Below are 14366 nucleotides of genomic sequence, written 5' to 3' on the forward strand. Positions count from 1 at the left end.
AACAAATAGCAGAAATAAAGTGAAGAATTATGATACAATAGATTCATTTAAAATGAAGGATAGTTTACAGTGAAATTTTCATCAAGGAAGATTAAAGCTATTTCCCATATGGTTTCATTTTGCAATACTTTTTTGCACCTTTGAGCAACAAGTTACTGCAAGAGAGGAAAAATATAATAACTTCAAATAGGGATATTAAAATGCCTAATTGCTGTGCAAAGAATGTATATGTAAAAATTGGAGATTGATTTCTGAGTTAGAAGTTCTCCCAAAGATCAACAACACACAACAAAATTGCTTCTCTTACCTGTTGATGTGATTAACTGTCTACAGATGGAACCCTAGCAAAGGCATGGGTTTGTAAATTCATCACTTCTAACTAACCTAAAACCTCACGAAAACCTTGTTTCGTTCTTTTTTCCTTCTCTTCTTCCTCAGTTTTTAAATCTTCGTTTAAAATACATTGAATGTCTTCAGAAAAAAAGAGTAGTGTCTCCACTCCATCTGTTTCATCAGATACTCTGAAAAAAAGGGAGGTTGATCCATACTTACCTTCTCTTTGCTGCAGAAGGCTTCCAAGCCCCATTCCACTTCAGTTTTTGGCATGTGGTTTCTGCTGTTGGCTCTTGCCTCATTTCTTCTTTTTGCTGATCAGCAGAGTCCTCTGAGCAGCTCCTCAATGGGCAAAGGAAAAGGAATGTCCCTGTCAGTGTGAAACATTTGTACTACACTTTTGGGCTCCTAAAAATAGCAGGAGATCAAGCTGCTTTTTTAAAACCCAGAAGTAGGCTCTTGAGATCATCAGTCATCCAAAGAAACAGGGAGATTTTATCAGATAAGTGAAGCTTGGAACAAGCCACTTGAGAGTCTGCCAGAACCTTAAACCATAGAAAAGTAGAAATAGGCACAAACTCCAGATTAGAGGCTTTCTTCTGTTATGAAGAAAATTATTCACAGGAAAATTGAAGTTTCTCTTTGCACAAAGAGAAGGAATTTTTAAACCTGAAGTCTGCATTGCTACACGTATACCTAGAAAAAACAGTTTAGGAAAGGGAAAACAAAATTAAGAGAATGCCCAAGGCAGAATGGCTGTGAGAGACTTTGCAAATAACTAAACATCTGGTGAATGCAAGGCATCTGTTTGTAGGCTGGGTTTTTCCAAGCCACTTATTAACTGCTACAGTTGTGAAATCAGCAGGTATTAGTGAGGTTGTTAGTGCTCTTTTTTTTTCTTTTTTAAATTCTATTTCTGCCATTTGATTAAAACAAGAAGTGACAGATGACTGAGAGCGGAGCACTTGTTATGAAGATTTCCAGTGGATTGTTTTAAAGGTGCTGAAGCAAAATGTCAGTTAAACTTACAACTTCTTGTGATGTTCACAGCTTTTTGTGCCATTATGTATGAAGCAAGAAAGTACTTTCAAAACTATCCAATAATGTTGGTAAATAGCATTTTTCATTTCATATGATGTGATGCAGCCTTAGTACAGAAGAAGCAATTTTTCTGCAAATGGTGAGGAGCTAGGAAGCTGGGCAGGTAAAAGATACTCATCTATCAGGATTTTTTAGTCCTGAAACCTGGCTGTTATGTGTTTTAGTTACATGTGCACTGTGCAAGAATGATGCAGAGCAACAGCATTTGTAGCCACTGCATCTCTCCACCAGTAGACCTAGAGCCTCTTTGTTTGTTTTTTTTTGTTTATTAAAGTGGGTGACTCTCCCAGTCATAAGCAGAGATGGGAATATTTTAAAATTCAAATTGATCAATATAAGACTTGGTTATTTTCTGAAGAGTACAAGGCCAAGCTCTTTTAATCAAAGTATTTAAATTACTGTGGTTGCTTCAGATTAATATTTGGGAGGCTGTTTGTAGCTTCCTATTAATGTAAATGTACTGATTAGCAAGCTCTGTTAAAAATGGCTTGATATTCATCCAATGTTCTATCACACATATCATTCAAAATGCACAACATTTGCTGGCATATTTGTTTGTTTTTTTCCTGTACCAGGTGAGTAGTACTGTAACAAAGTCCTATAACTGATGTTACTCTGGTTTGATGTTTATCACACAATTAGCATAATTTCTGCTGATTAGGAGTACCACTCAAGCTTTTTAAAAAGCAGGAATTTTGTTGTTTTTGTTTTTGTTTTTGTTTTAATGAACTTGATGGTGTAGAAAGACCAGCTTATTCCTGGGGAGACAGGGATTTGTGGTCAGAAACAGAAATGGCCACCAAGCAAAGGCAGTGTGGATTGCCAGCCCAACAACCTTAATGTAAGGAAAAGATCCATCTGTTGTCCAAAGTTCAGTTTGCTGGCTGGTGATGTGGATTGCTACCAAGTGAATTCAAAAGCTACATTTACCCGTAACAGCTTTGGATGCCAGTGTGAAAAGATGAAAAATCATGGGAAACCTACTTAGATATATATTTTTATCAGTATTAGAATGGAAGAAAGGAGCTGGACAAGGAAACAACACGTGTCTGTCTGCACCGCTGAAGGAAAACCAACCAGACTGTCCTGGGGAGCAGAGGAATATGGGAGAAGTTCCACACTCCCATTTACACTGATAGCACAGGGAAGCAAGCTGCATTATCTGTGTGTAGCTGTGCACAAATGTACCACCTGTGAAATGCTACCACTAAGAAGTTCAGTCGTTAAGCAGGAGTAAATGTTGGCATCTCTCCAGTTCTGCTTAATGAGAATTGTGTGAAAGTTTGTTTCATTCCCTGAAACAGAGAGAACCAAGACAGTTGAGTTTTGTACATTTCTATTAATAATATGGTGAAACATAACATATCTTTTGAGGAGTACGAACTGTGGGAATTACATTAATCTCCTGAACTGGAAAGGCTTAGGAGGCTTAAATCAAGGGCATCCAAATTTTGCCCAACTGAGGGCTGTGTTGGCATCTTGTCTAGAGCTTGAGGGTTGAATCTCATTGATTATTGCCGACCTCCTCTTTAACACAGAGCTGCAGCTCATGCAGATAAGCTCAGAATTGGAGAGTAAAACATTCCTGGTACCTGCACTAGAGTTTGGGGAGGTGGGGGGGAGGGCGTTATATTTTAGTAATTATGTCTACCACTGCTTTTCTTTGTTTCACCCCTCAACAGTGTTCATGTTCCCTGGTTTCAGGACAAGCTAGTTAGGAATGTATAATTCAAACTGATTTGTTTCTGTTTAGTGTGTCAACAACAGTCATAGTCTCTGTATACAAAAATGAGGTGATCTGACCTAACCTGTGTCTGTCATTTCACTTACAGAGCCCACTTCTAGTTGTGAAGGTCTAGTCCTTTCTGGTCAACTCTGACAACACATAAAGCATCATGTAAAAAGAAAACAATAACAAATTAACAGGAAATTTTGCTTTAATTTTAGGCATTGCATAAAGTAGGTTTGTTTTGTTTTCTCCTCTTGGTTGCCACCTGTAGCAGTAATATACAAACTCATCTTGCAGTTGCAGGATACTGGTACCCATATTGGACATTGTTCCAGAACTTGTGTATTGAACCTGAAAGTTCACAAAGAAATGTTAATTTAAGCAGAAGTGTAGATTTCTTCCTGGTTCTTTTCCTAAGAAGGTTTTCCTGCTGTTCCACTACTATTCATCTACTGAGGGCCGTACTTTGAACAGTGTCCAAATTGTTCCATATTCAGATAAGAATAAGTAGAGTAGCAGATTCAGACTGTAGAACAAGAGGATGGGGATTTCTGTTTCCTATCTCTCATATCATCATCCCTACAATAAATTATAAAAACACTTGCTAAGGTTAGGGATGAATTTCTCTCTATAAAGGTTTTAGAACTTCTGTTAATTTGTTTGATTTCATGTGTGCATTTCACTTGTGGTACCTAAACCAGTGCACACCATGTCTCAGATTACACCTGAACACATTAGTAAATAATTTGTTTTATTTAGAGCAGTAATTTGGATTTTTCAGGGTTCCAAGAACAAATTTACTGCAGGTAATTAAAAAGCATAGTCTGGTCAAATATTGAAACATGGGTGTTTCAGTGTTTGATGAATTTGTCACTCTGCCTCTTGCATTTGTTATTGGTTATTTTCAGTGATAAAGTGTTTTATCTTTTACATTAAATGAAAAATATATTTACAATAAATATTACGCCGAGGCTCAGAATCTAAATAGATGGGGTATTCATTGAAGTGCTCCCATGGGCAATAGCTTTTTATTTCTACAAGATTTCCCTCTTTCTTTTAGGTAGGTGTAAATACAAGGAGGTGCATATCAAACAGCCATGTAAGATAAAGGGATGATTTGAGCGGAGGGGTTGGAAAACATGGATTTTATCTCAAATGGTAGAAAGTAGCTTTATGTGCAGGTGGATTGCAGAAGGGTTCCCTCTTCTGAAGCCCATCTGGGAAGTTAGTTTAGCTCTATTGATGTTTGAGACTCTTTCTTTCATCACAACCACATGCCAAGACAATAAGTAATTGAACTGCGTGTTTTGCCTTTTTAAAAAGGTGTAATCTCCTTCTGAAGTGTAGAGAGATGTTTTGCAGGATTTTTCTCATTTATCTCTCACTGCACCATGCAGGCGGGGTTTCGAGCCTAGGCTGCAGTATCTCTTTACCATCTCTTTTTGATGAACACCTGCTTCTGATGTACAAATGTGTATCTGCTGAGATGCAAAATTGAAATAATTTTAACAGTATAAGAATAATTAGGAATCTTTTTTAAAGGTCCACCTGTTCAAAATACTGGTTTATTTCTCCATTGCATAACGTAAGCAGACATTTAGCAATGATGATTTCATGGGCATTATTTTTCTGTATTTTAATCTAAAAATGAAATTATTTGTAATTACAAAGAAATCACAAGTTGGATTCCAATTTGTATATTCTCTGAAAGCTGTTAAAAGAATAAATACTGTCTTTTATGATGGGATGTCTTTTCCGTTTTTCAAAATATAGAATGTAAAAGCAGATACAAATGTAACTTTTTCACTTTTTTTGAGCTGGAGCTGTTTAATTTACAAGATTAGCGAGCGTCTCTTTCATAAACATTCCTCATGGAAAAAGTGAATAGTGTAGTGTTTTGGAATTATTTGATAGACATAGCTATGCATGGTCTACCTTAAAAACAGAAACAATAACTGGAACTTTGAAACATTAGATTTTAAATAGGGATCATTCATTAATTAATCTATCACTTAAAATGTAAATAATTATATTCGATAATAAATGTATCCAAAATTCTTATAATTTGCTTCTGATTTACTGTATTATTTATTAAAGAAAAATCGAACAAGTCATAAAAATTTAAATTCTAAATCTAAAAAATTCATCTATAAATGTAAAAATACACCACTTAGTTCTTAAGTTAGGTCACCTCATTATAGACTTGTATCCCTTCATCAGTGGGAGACATTTTGAAATCTGGTTAAAGACTGTTGTGAGTGATTTATTAGCATCAACATGGAGTGAATATTTACAATTACAATGTAGTTCTTAAAGTCTGTTACCTGTTTATATGCCCTAATTTAATTTCAAAGTGAGAACTGAAGTGTATCTCAAGTACAGTAGCAACAATTTTTCACTAGATGATGCTCCTTTTAAAATACACCAAGTAAACAAAATGTGATAAATGTAAGGAGGAGGCCAAATCTCAAATATGTAGGTTTATTCTCACTGGTTCTGATTCTAATTCATTTATTGGTTATTGGAGGTTCTTGGAGAGCAACATTCGCAGACAAGTGGGACTAGCTGTTGATTCTTAAATAAATTCTATACCTTTCATATTTTAGTGAAATTATCTGACTCAGCTGAAGAGATTTCCCACTAATTTCTACTCGTATCTCAAATGCTTTCACTATTGATCTCAAATAGTCTTTTATACAAGGTTATTCCATTCTTTAGCAGAACAATGGAATAAAAGTCACTCTTCACTCTAATGGACCCTATAAATGATAGTTAAGAATTTAGGGTTTGCAAGTTGCTTTTGTAGCACCTTGCTTTCATCTGCTTCAAGCTTGCAAAACTTCAACCATTTAGGAAATATTGCTAAACTGATTTCTGCTCACAGCTAAAATGTTTTATGGTTTATTTGAAAGTTGAAATAAAATCTTTCTGGATATTTTTTCGAGGAAGGAAATAGACACAAAATAGGTTTTGACTCTTCCCCATATCAAGGGAAATATAATACCAAGAATTTATTTTGATTCAGTTTTAAAGGAGGAGCCTGAAGCACAGGCACAATCATCTGTAAATGGACACTTTGGCTTAACTTGGAGAAATAATTTTTTTCCTTATTTAAGTCATAAAGATTAGTGGTTTTTATATTCTAAGAATTTTGTAGAGCTTTATTAAGGACTTTGAAATTCAAAACAAATTTCTCCTCATGTGGAGCACTAAAGCCTTCCTTATTTTGACATGTTTTTTATCCATGTGGCCTTCAGTTTCACAATTTAATTTTTTCCTAAAAATCTCCGGTTATGAAAAGTTATTTATGTCAAATTAATGAACCATACTTAAACTGACTGCACTGTGAGTCATACCTGACACATCTGTCACTCAAGGTGCCACAGCAAGCTAAGAGTTACAGGACCAGAGTGAGCCTGTGCCAATGGAAAAGGCTACCAAGACTCGATGGAGGCTGGAATAGGATCTTTACTGATGTAAAGAAAATTTATTGTCTCCATTGTCATACCTTAGATGTCTTCTAGTTGTTTACCGTGGCACAAGAGCATTGAAATAAAAAATACAGTACAGGCATCACCCTGAAAGGAGAAGTACCAAACTGAGGGAGACGAGTTAAAATTGAAAAAAGGGCAGCAGTTTCAGTAAAATTTGGATATTTTTGGAGATTTATCTATTTTACTGAGGTATTTTCTCATTAAAGATTGAAGTATGTTTAAAATACATATGAAAATATTTACTGTTTTTATATGAAATTACTGCATTACCTCTTAAATTTGATTGAATACAGTTTAAGAATCTCAAATTTGAAGCAAAATCTGTGATATTAAATCAAATACTATCATTTCATTTTTCATAATTATGTAAAAATAGAGAAAAATATTGCATTTCCAGAAAGCTGGAAAGTAAGTCATTTTTCCAGCTCATGAAATGAGTACTGAAGAGGGGATGAAAATTATTGAACTGCCAAAAAAAATTTTGGATACAATTATAGCCTTCTACAGAAACACGGAGAAAAGCAAGAGAATTTTTTAAAAAATATGTCTATCTTCCTCGGTTCATACTATTCCACATGTTTTAAGCTTTCGCTCTAAAATGAATTTCTGAGGTTTTCCCCGCTGCAGTGATACAGATGTCACCGTGCAGGCAGACGCCCTGTCACGCTGGATTTAGTCTTGCGGAAAGGTGTCCCCAGACAAACAATAACAGCAGCAAAAGTGGCACTGCCATGTTCCCACATCACGTCCTCCACAATGAGCACTTCACAGTCTACTTGCAGCCATTTACAGTCAAACCTAATTAAACACAAGCACGTTTTTCTTTCTGCTAAAAGCAAACAACCCATGTAGAATGGTTATATTGTTAACTTTAATAAAAAGCTACAAACTGTGAAGGATGAGATTCTAACAGCAAGGTTAAGTCAGTGATGTATGTACACAGAGTTTTGGATTCAGTGTGTTGTTTAACAGTTCAGTTAGAAAATAGGGAAAATGTTTGCTTTCTTGTTTAGGTTTGGTTGGTTTTTTTTTTTTTTTTTTGTTTTTTTTTGTTTTGTTTTTTTTTTTTTTTTTTTTTTTTTGTTTTGTTTTGTTTTTTTTTACCTTTCTCCATAATTTTCCTGTTTTTATACTTGGGTAACACTATGAATTATATGCTCTTTTCTTAGAAAACCTAACTTACTGGTTAAAACTGAGTATATGCATGTACCACAACATGTGTGAGTATAAAGAATTTAGTGGAAAGAAATTAATTTAGCATTGAAACATATTGAAACCTTGTTTGGGTTTTTTTTTTCCCCTGGACATATAAAGAAAATTTCAGGATACTTGGTAGCAATGCATAACTTCAAACAACAGTTTGGGGAGGATAGGAGGGGAGTTTTAAATGCTTGCATTTTAAAAATTTGTATGGTAAAGGCAAGACATAAACATGAAGCAAAGCTGGTCATTGATACTGAAGAGACTTTGATTTGGTGCTAATAAATCACAGCCATATATTTGTTACTTGCATGAGACTGCATGAAATGGATGAAGATGATGTTTTAACTGAACACAAGTCTCACTCACCAAGGTTAAAATGCCAAGTGAACATTGGCCTGGTTGTTTTTAGGGCCTTCTCTTCCATAATTTGTTCTGGACTTTCTCTCCACTTAGTTCTGATCATGAAGTAGCACCATTTATTCTATTGGTTGTTCAGTTTGGGAGGGATTTTTCTTCCTCCTGTTTTTTCAGATTGCTGAAAAGCAGCTCGTATGTTGATGCATGGAGAGATGCCAATTCAGGGTTATTTTAGGTGTAGGAATATCTCTCTTTGCTGTGGTTCTATGTGAAGAATTTCACACAATACTTTTCTCATTAAAGATTTATGAAAATCATGCAAATAAGGGAGTATTTACATCTAACTGAAACATTTCCTTTCTTACATCTAGACCACCTTCAGTTTGGAACAGGGATTGACTAGTGAAAGCAATTTTCCATTTAAGTGAGCCTTTATATGCACTTTGCTGTACACAATATCCCCTTTATTTTTTTACACGAAGGCCATGGAAATTCACTTTTTTTTAACCCCTCTAGACCTTTGAATAGCATCACTATCCCATTTTGTTTCTAGTTCAAACATATAGTAGAATGTGCCAGCCCCCAGTCACGTTATTCCAAATGTACAAGTTAGTGATTCCTCTAAACAGCAAAATGACTGCCTATATTTCTGTCTTCCTTTCCTCTAATGCTGCCACCCTGATTGACTCACCATCAGACATACCTATAAAATAGACACTACTTTGCCAAACCAGGTAATCTTCGCTTTCTAGCCCATGAGAAAAATGCAAGTCCCTGCTTCAATAACACATTCACTAACACAGTCTCTCTAAACACATGGTTTTGGGACAGTTTTAAGAAGTGTCAGGGAGATCAGAAAGCTTACAATGGCTACTAAAAGCTAAAACTTCATAATCAGGAGCCTGAAACCTTTTACAAGAATTATTAGTATTTTTAATATATTGGTGTCTGAAGCTCTAGCTATTAGTCCAGACCCTTTTTATTATAACGTACAAATACAGAAGAAAAAGATAGACCCTGACCTGAAGAACTTATAGTCAAAGTAGAATCATGAACAGAGAGAGAATGAGGGTGTCAAAAGTCTTTCATTAGAGTGATTGAGAAAAATGATGCATTTGGGGAGGTGTCAAAGGGGAGGCATTAAGAGATATTAGAGATACCAGTAGGAGTTAGAAGAATGGTTTAAAGTAGGGAGAAAAAGGCAACCTTGAACTTATTTCTGAGAAAAGCTTTTATAGTAAACCTTTGAGTACTGTGAAATTCAGTGGACACCAAGTCTATGCAGTTGAACTAAGGACACTGTCTTTCAAAGGAGTCATCTGCTCATTATTCTTTGCGGAGTTGTTTTTGAGAAGAACAAGGTTTCAGAGTAGATTAAAATTTTCTGGTTTTTTTACTAACAACAAAATATGAATATAAATATATATACATGTGAAAGAGCTCTCTGCTTTCACTTAGCTCAGATATTCTATTTAGAATTTTATACATGCTTACAGATACCTCATGCAAATGCTGGGGAACCCTGAATTAAGTTTTTAGTTTTTATATTGATCCTTGGAAGGCCCTTGTGGTGCATCATTTATAACCCTGTGGGTTTCAGTGTTTCAGAGCTTTTAATGATACTGAAGAGGTGTCCAGGTGAAAAGGGGTAGGTTCTGTCAGTGGGTGTTTGGAATCAGGCCAATTACTTTTTTGAGTTATAAAATCCACATCCATCCAGAAAACATATAAATCTTGAAAGGAAATCTACTTGTTCATAAACCTTTAGGAAACGGTTATATTGTGAATTATCACATATTATCAAAGGTGGTGATACTGTCAGTTGTCTCATCAGTTTTGGGAATTGTCAGTGGCTTAATGACTGCACTTCAGACATCTGTCATGTGGGAGGTTGGAAGCACCTTCGGGAGGTTCTCCTGAACTTTTGTCTCATCTCCTCCTGATTCTCTCAATATTCTCTTGCTGGCTCCCAGCCCTTACTTCAGCTGGACCTCTTATGCCACTGGTTTCTTACAGTGAACAAGGCTGACTGGGGAAATAGGGAAAAATCCCTGAAAATAAAATAGAATATTTTACTTATTGTCTCTATTTGGTGATCTGAATCTAAGTTAACAAAACATCTTGCCCAAATGTTTTTATAGGTCTTGTTTTTTGCATAAACCTTTGTAAAGCTGTATTTAACTGAGGGTTTGCTTCTTCACATGCTTCTAATGGAAAAGAAAGATAAAGAATATCAAAACCTAGTAATACATTTTCTTTTACCATTTGGTTGCTCAGTGGACCTTTGGCTGTCTTCCGCATAGTCTTTTCTCTGGGGACTGAAAGAAGAGGTTGCAATTGGTATCCCCTATCTAACCTTGTTTTATGGGTCACAGATTTGTTAATCTCAGTGTGACAGGTCAAAAGGAACAAAGAGGTGTTCAGCCTGGGACTTCAGCAGGCTACCTGCTTTAAACTTAAAAAAACCCCAATCATTAGGTGCTCTAGTAAACTTTATTTCTGCATCTATTTAAAGAAGCCATGTAGAAAAAAGTGGAAAAAAGTACAGATAGTTTTGTAGATTATAAAGGGTATGTCACAATACCTGGCTGATTTCCCCTTGACCTGCCCAAACAGAAAGCTGGACTCTCAAAATGAAATATGCAAAAAATACCAAGTTTCTACAGAAACTGTTTAAAAGCTGTCAGTTATTTTCGTCTTTGAGTTTTTCAATTAAAATTTCCCTTTTTTTTTTTTTTTCAGAAGCGTGAGAAAAATAATTGTCTAGTTCTGCCTACATTTGCATGCTCTTTAATAGTGGGAAAAGATGGGCTGCAGAGAGAGGCAGAATAGGACAGTAGTTCATGCTGTGAAGGACAATTAGGGAGAAACCTGTGCCAGATGCATAATCAGTTACTGAGTGAGGTGAAAGGCCAGGAGAGGGTCTCCAGCAGAGAGGCCACCAGTGGTATGAGGGAGTCCAAAAGAGGTCCTTGCACAGAGATGGGTTGCATGGCTTGAGATTATCTGTCAGAAATCCATCATGGATGAAGATATGCCAGAGAAGTGACCTTAGCTAAAAGGAAAGAGGAAATGCAAAAAGACGCCTTAGATATTATCCCCTTTCTGCAGTGGAATGAAGAGCGGTATTCCCAGCACCTGCAACTCCACGTCTGGAGCCTTTGGTTTTGTAAGTCAGGAGAAAGTCAGGATAGGCTCAGCCAGTCCGGTGGCTGCAAATGCACAGAGAATAGAAGGTGGTGTGACAGACTGTTACTGATTTGATTCCACTGAATACCATCTTGTTTTGTAAACCAAACCATCTGTTACTTGGGCAGTGATAAGGAAAGATCTTGACTAAAGACTGAGTGCTTACTAAATAAAATTTGGTGGCTTGGCTCTGTATTAACAGAAGAAATGTCATAAACCAGGGAATTAACCTGCTTAGTTTGATCTTATTTCTGATATAGTCACTGCAGTTTATATTAAGTCTGAGCAGGATCAAAAAGCATTTTATAACTGAGGCTGTAAAAAAAAAATTCCTACTATGAAAACTTGCTTGACTGAACAAGTTAAGATTATTCAGCATGTGAGTTCCTACCTGTAATATACTGACAGGTATCTTTATTACTGGAACAGGCTGAATGTTGTCTATGAGTTAAAAGTATGAAAACTACCCAGATTTCTAGTAAATACTGTCAGAAAATAATTACACATCACATTGTGTGGTACAGTAGTTAAACTCTTCTGTTTGCTGGGATCATATTCCCAGTGATTTGAAAGATTAAATCTAAGTTTTGAAACTTTCTAGAATAAAATGCGTGGAGCAAGCACTCCTGCTTTGAGATTTCAGGATGATGTTTGAACAATTTATTCAGTTCCATTTTTTCCAATTGCCCAGAAAACCCTGATGATTATTTGAACATAGATAAGACAAAACAGCCCAACCATGTAATGTCTTACTTTCCCTTTCAAACCTCTATTGCTTGAAAATAGTGGGTCAAATTACAGAATTTTTGTCCAAACATCTCCAAAGCTGAAATGCAGACCTGGGACTACTTTAATTGTCATTGGGATTCCTCCTGGCTTTTTGCACGTTACACATCTTGAGCAGAGCACATGGTCTACGTGTAAGTGAACTTTCTGGAATCCCAGAATAATCTGGGTTATTACAGTACTGTGCTTGGAAGAGTGCATCTCTAGGTGCTGCTGAGACTTAAATATTAACAATACTGATATTTTGCAGCCTGGGTAGCTTGAGCTCATCTTGAAGTGTAAGCTGAAACAAGGTCAGAAAGATCCAAAGATGCAGTAGGATATGGCAGGTTTTGATCACAGTATTGTGGGAAACGATTCCAGTTTAAACAAAACAAAGTAAAACAAATCCTCTGAAGCTAGAGAAATTATCATTAGCTGCTTTGTGATACAGGATTTCTTTGGCTCAGAAGATATCTTCTTCTATTTTCCCTGCCTCAGGTTTTCAAGAGGGCACAAACACACATGGTACTTGCTCTGCCACCTTAAACTTTGACTGAGGGAGGCAAGGGAAATGCTTAGAGCAGAGTCATGGGGAGGGCAAGGTTTTAAATAAAAATTGCATTGCAACACAATGCAACTCTTCAGGAGTATGTATCCTGTACAATACAATCCCTGTCCCTGAAATCTTCAAGGTGACCTCCCACTTGTGCTGGAAAAAAGTCTTTGGGAGGGACCACCCGGATAGGAACTGGAGCTCTAAGTGTTGCCTTGTAGGTCTAGTAGAGTTCAGGAATGTCCCTGTTTAAATTGCTTTGTATTTTTTGTTTTAATTGTTCTCTCAGCTCTGAATGAAAAAATGAACAATAATAGAGCTGTGTGAGATTGAAATATATGAATCCATAATAATTTCCCTCGGCTTTCAGGAAAGCTAAAGAGTAAATATCAAACCGCTCAGAATTAGTGATCTCTAAGTCTTCTGTCTCTTCTGACCCTTTTTAATTCTAGTCATACATTGTAGGTGCTACAAAGCAGCATTTAAAGTGATCTGAGAGCTATTGTGGTGTTTTTGGGTCATCAACTCGAGAGAGCTACTTTTAGGCCAGCAATTGTTCATTCTCCCTTTCTGTCTCCTAATTTGCTTTCATTTTTTCACTTATTTTTTGTGTCTTTTGTACAGTAAGTTTGCTCAAGATTTATAACTAGTTATCTTCTTCTTTGTTCTCATTATTTAAAAAAAAAATTAAAACCACAACACGAAACAAAAATTAAACCAATTCTGTTGTGAAAGTAACCCAGAAAAACTTCTTTTGCTTGTTCAGGTTATACTACAAATTATAATTCTAATCCCATTAATGATAAATCTACTATAGTGCTTTATGCTAATTTTTGTGTGGATAAGTTAAAAACAACAGTGAGCTAATTAAGTTTAAACATTTTTTTTAGCCGTCACACTAAAAACAGACTTCCTGTGTACAGTTTATGGCTTTTTCTGAGCAAACAGACTAAAGGCAAATGTGCCTGTTGAAATCTAAGCTCTCTTCTGAAAATGTGTGAGCGTTGGCATCTCCTCAATTTAAATACTGTCAATGTGCATTCTGCTCTACTTCCTGCATTTTAAGAAAGTCAGATTCTCTTCCCCACAGCCTTCAATGCAGTCTCTTTAATTTTTTTCCAATAATATTGCAGTACTCAGTACTCATTTTAAAGATAGATAGATTTTTTTTTTCTCATAAAGAACAACATTGTGGGGTAAAAAAACCTGCTGGATGTGATTTCAAAAAATGTCAAAATATGTCAAACGCAGAAACCACTCAAGGGTTTCATTAACTGAAGCTTTGGTGATAAGTGTCATCTTGTCAGAGACCCACCCATCTCTCCCAATACATTACCAAATGTACTAATTTCCTTGCTGAGCTTGATGTTTATTGTATAGCTGAAATTGAAAATGGTCGGTAATGGAGTGAGCTTCAATCCAAGACCAATTCTGAATCTAAATTACTTGCTTCATTCAATAGCATTGACAGAGGAGAGCTTTGTGCACCTTGTACCTAATCAACCCTTACTGTGACCCTAAATTCAGCAGTCTTCAGAGATTAATAATAAAATCCTCAGTTCAAACAAGTATTTGCCCTGAACAAGTTGCCCATTTCTTATGCTGAAAATGAAAGAATGTGACATTTTTTAAAGCTCTG

This window comes from Sylvia atricapilla, chromosome 10 (assembly GCF_009819655.1).
Source record: "Sylvia atricapilla isolate bSylAtr1 chromosome 10, bSylAtr1.pri, whole genome shotgun sequence".
In the NCBI taxonomy this organism is placed as follows: domain Eukaryota; kingdom Metazoa; phylum Chordata; class Aves; order Passeriformes; family Sylviidae; genus Sylvia; species Sylvia atricapilla.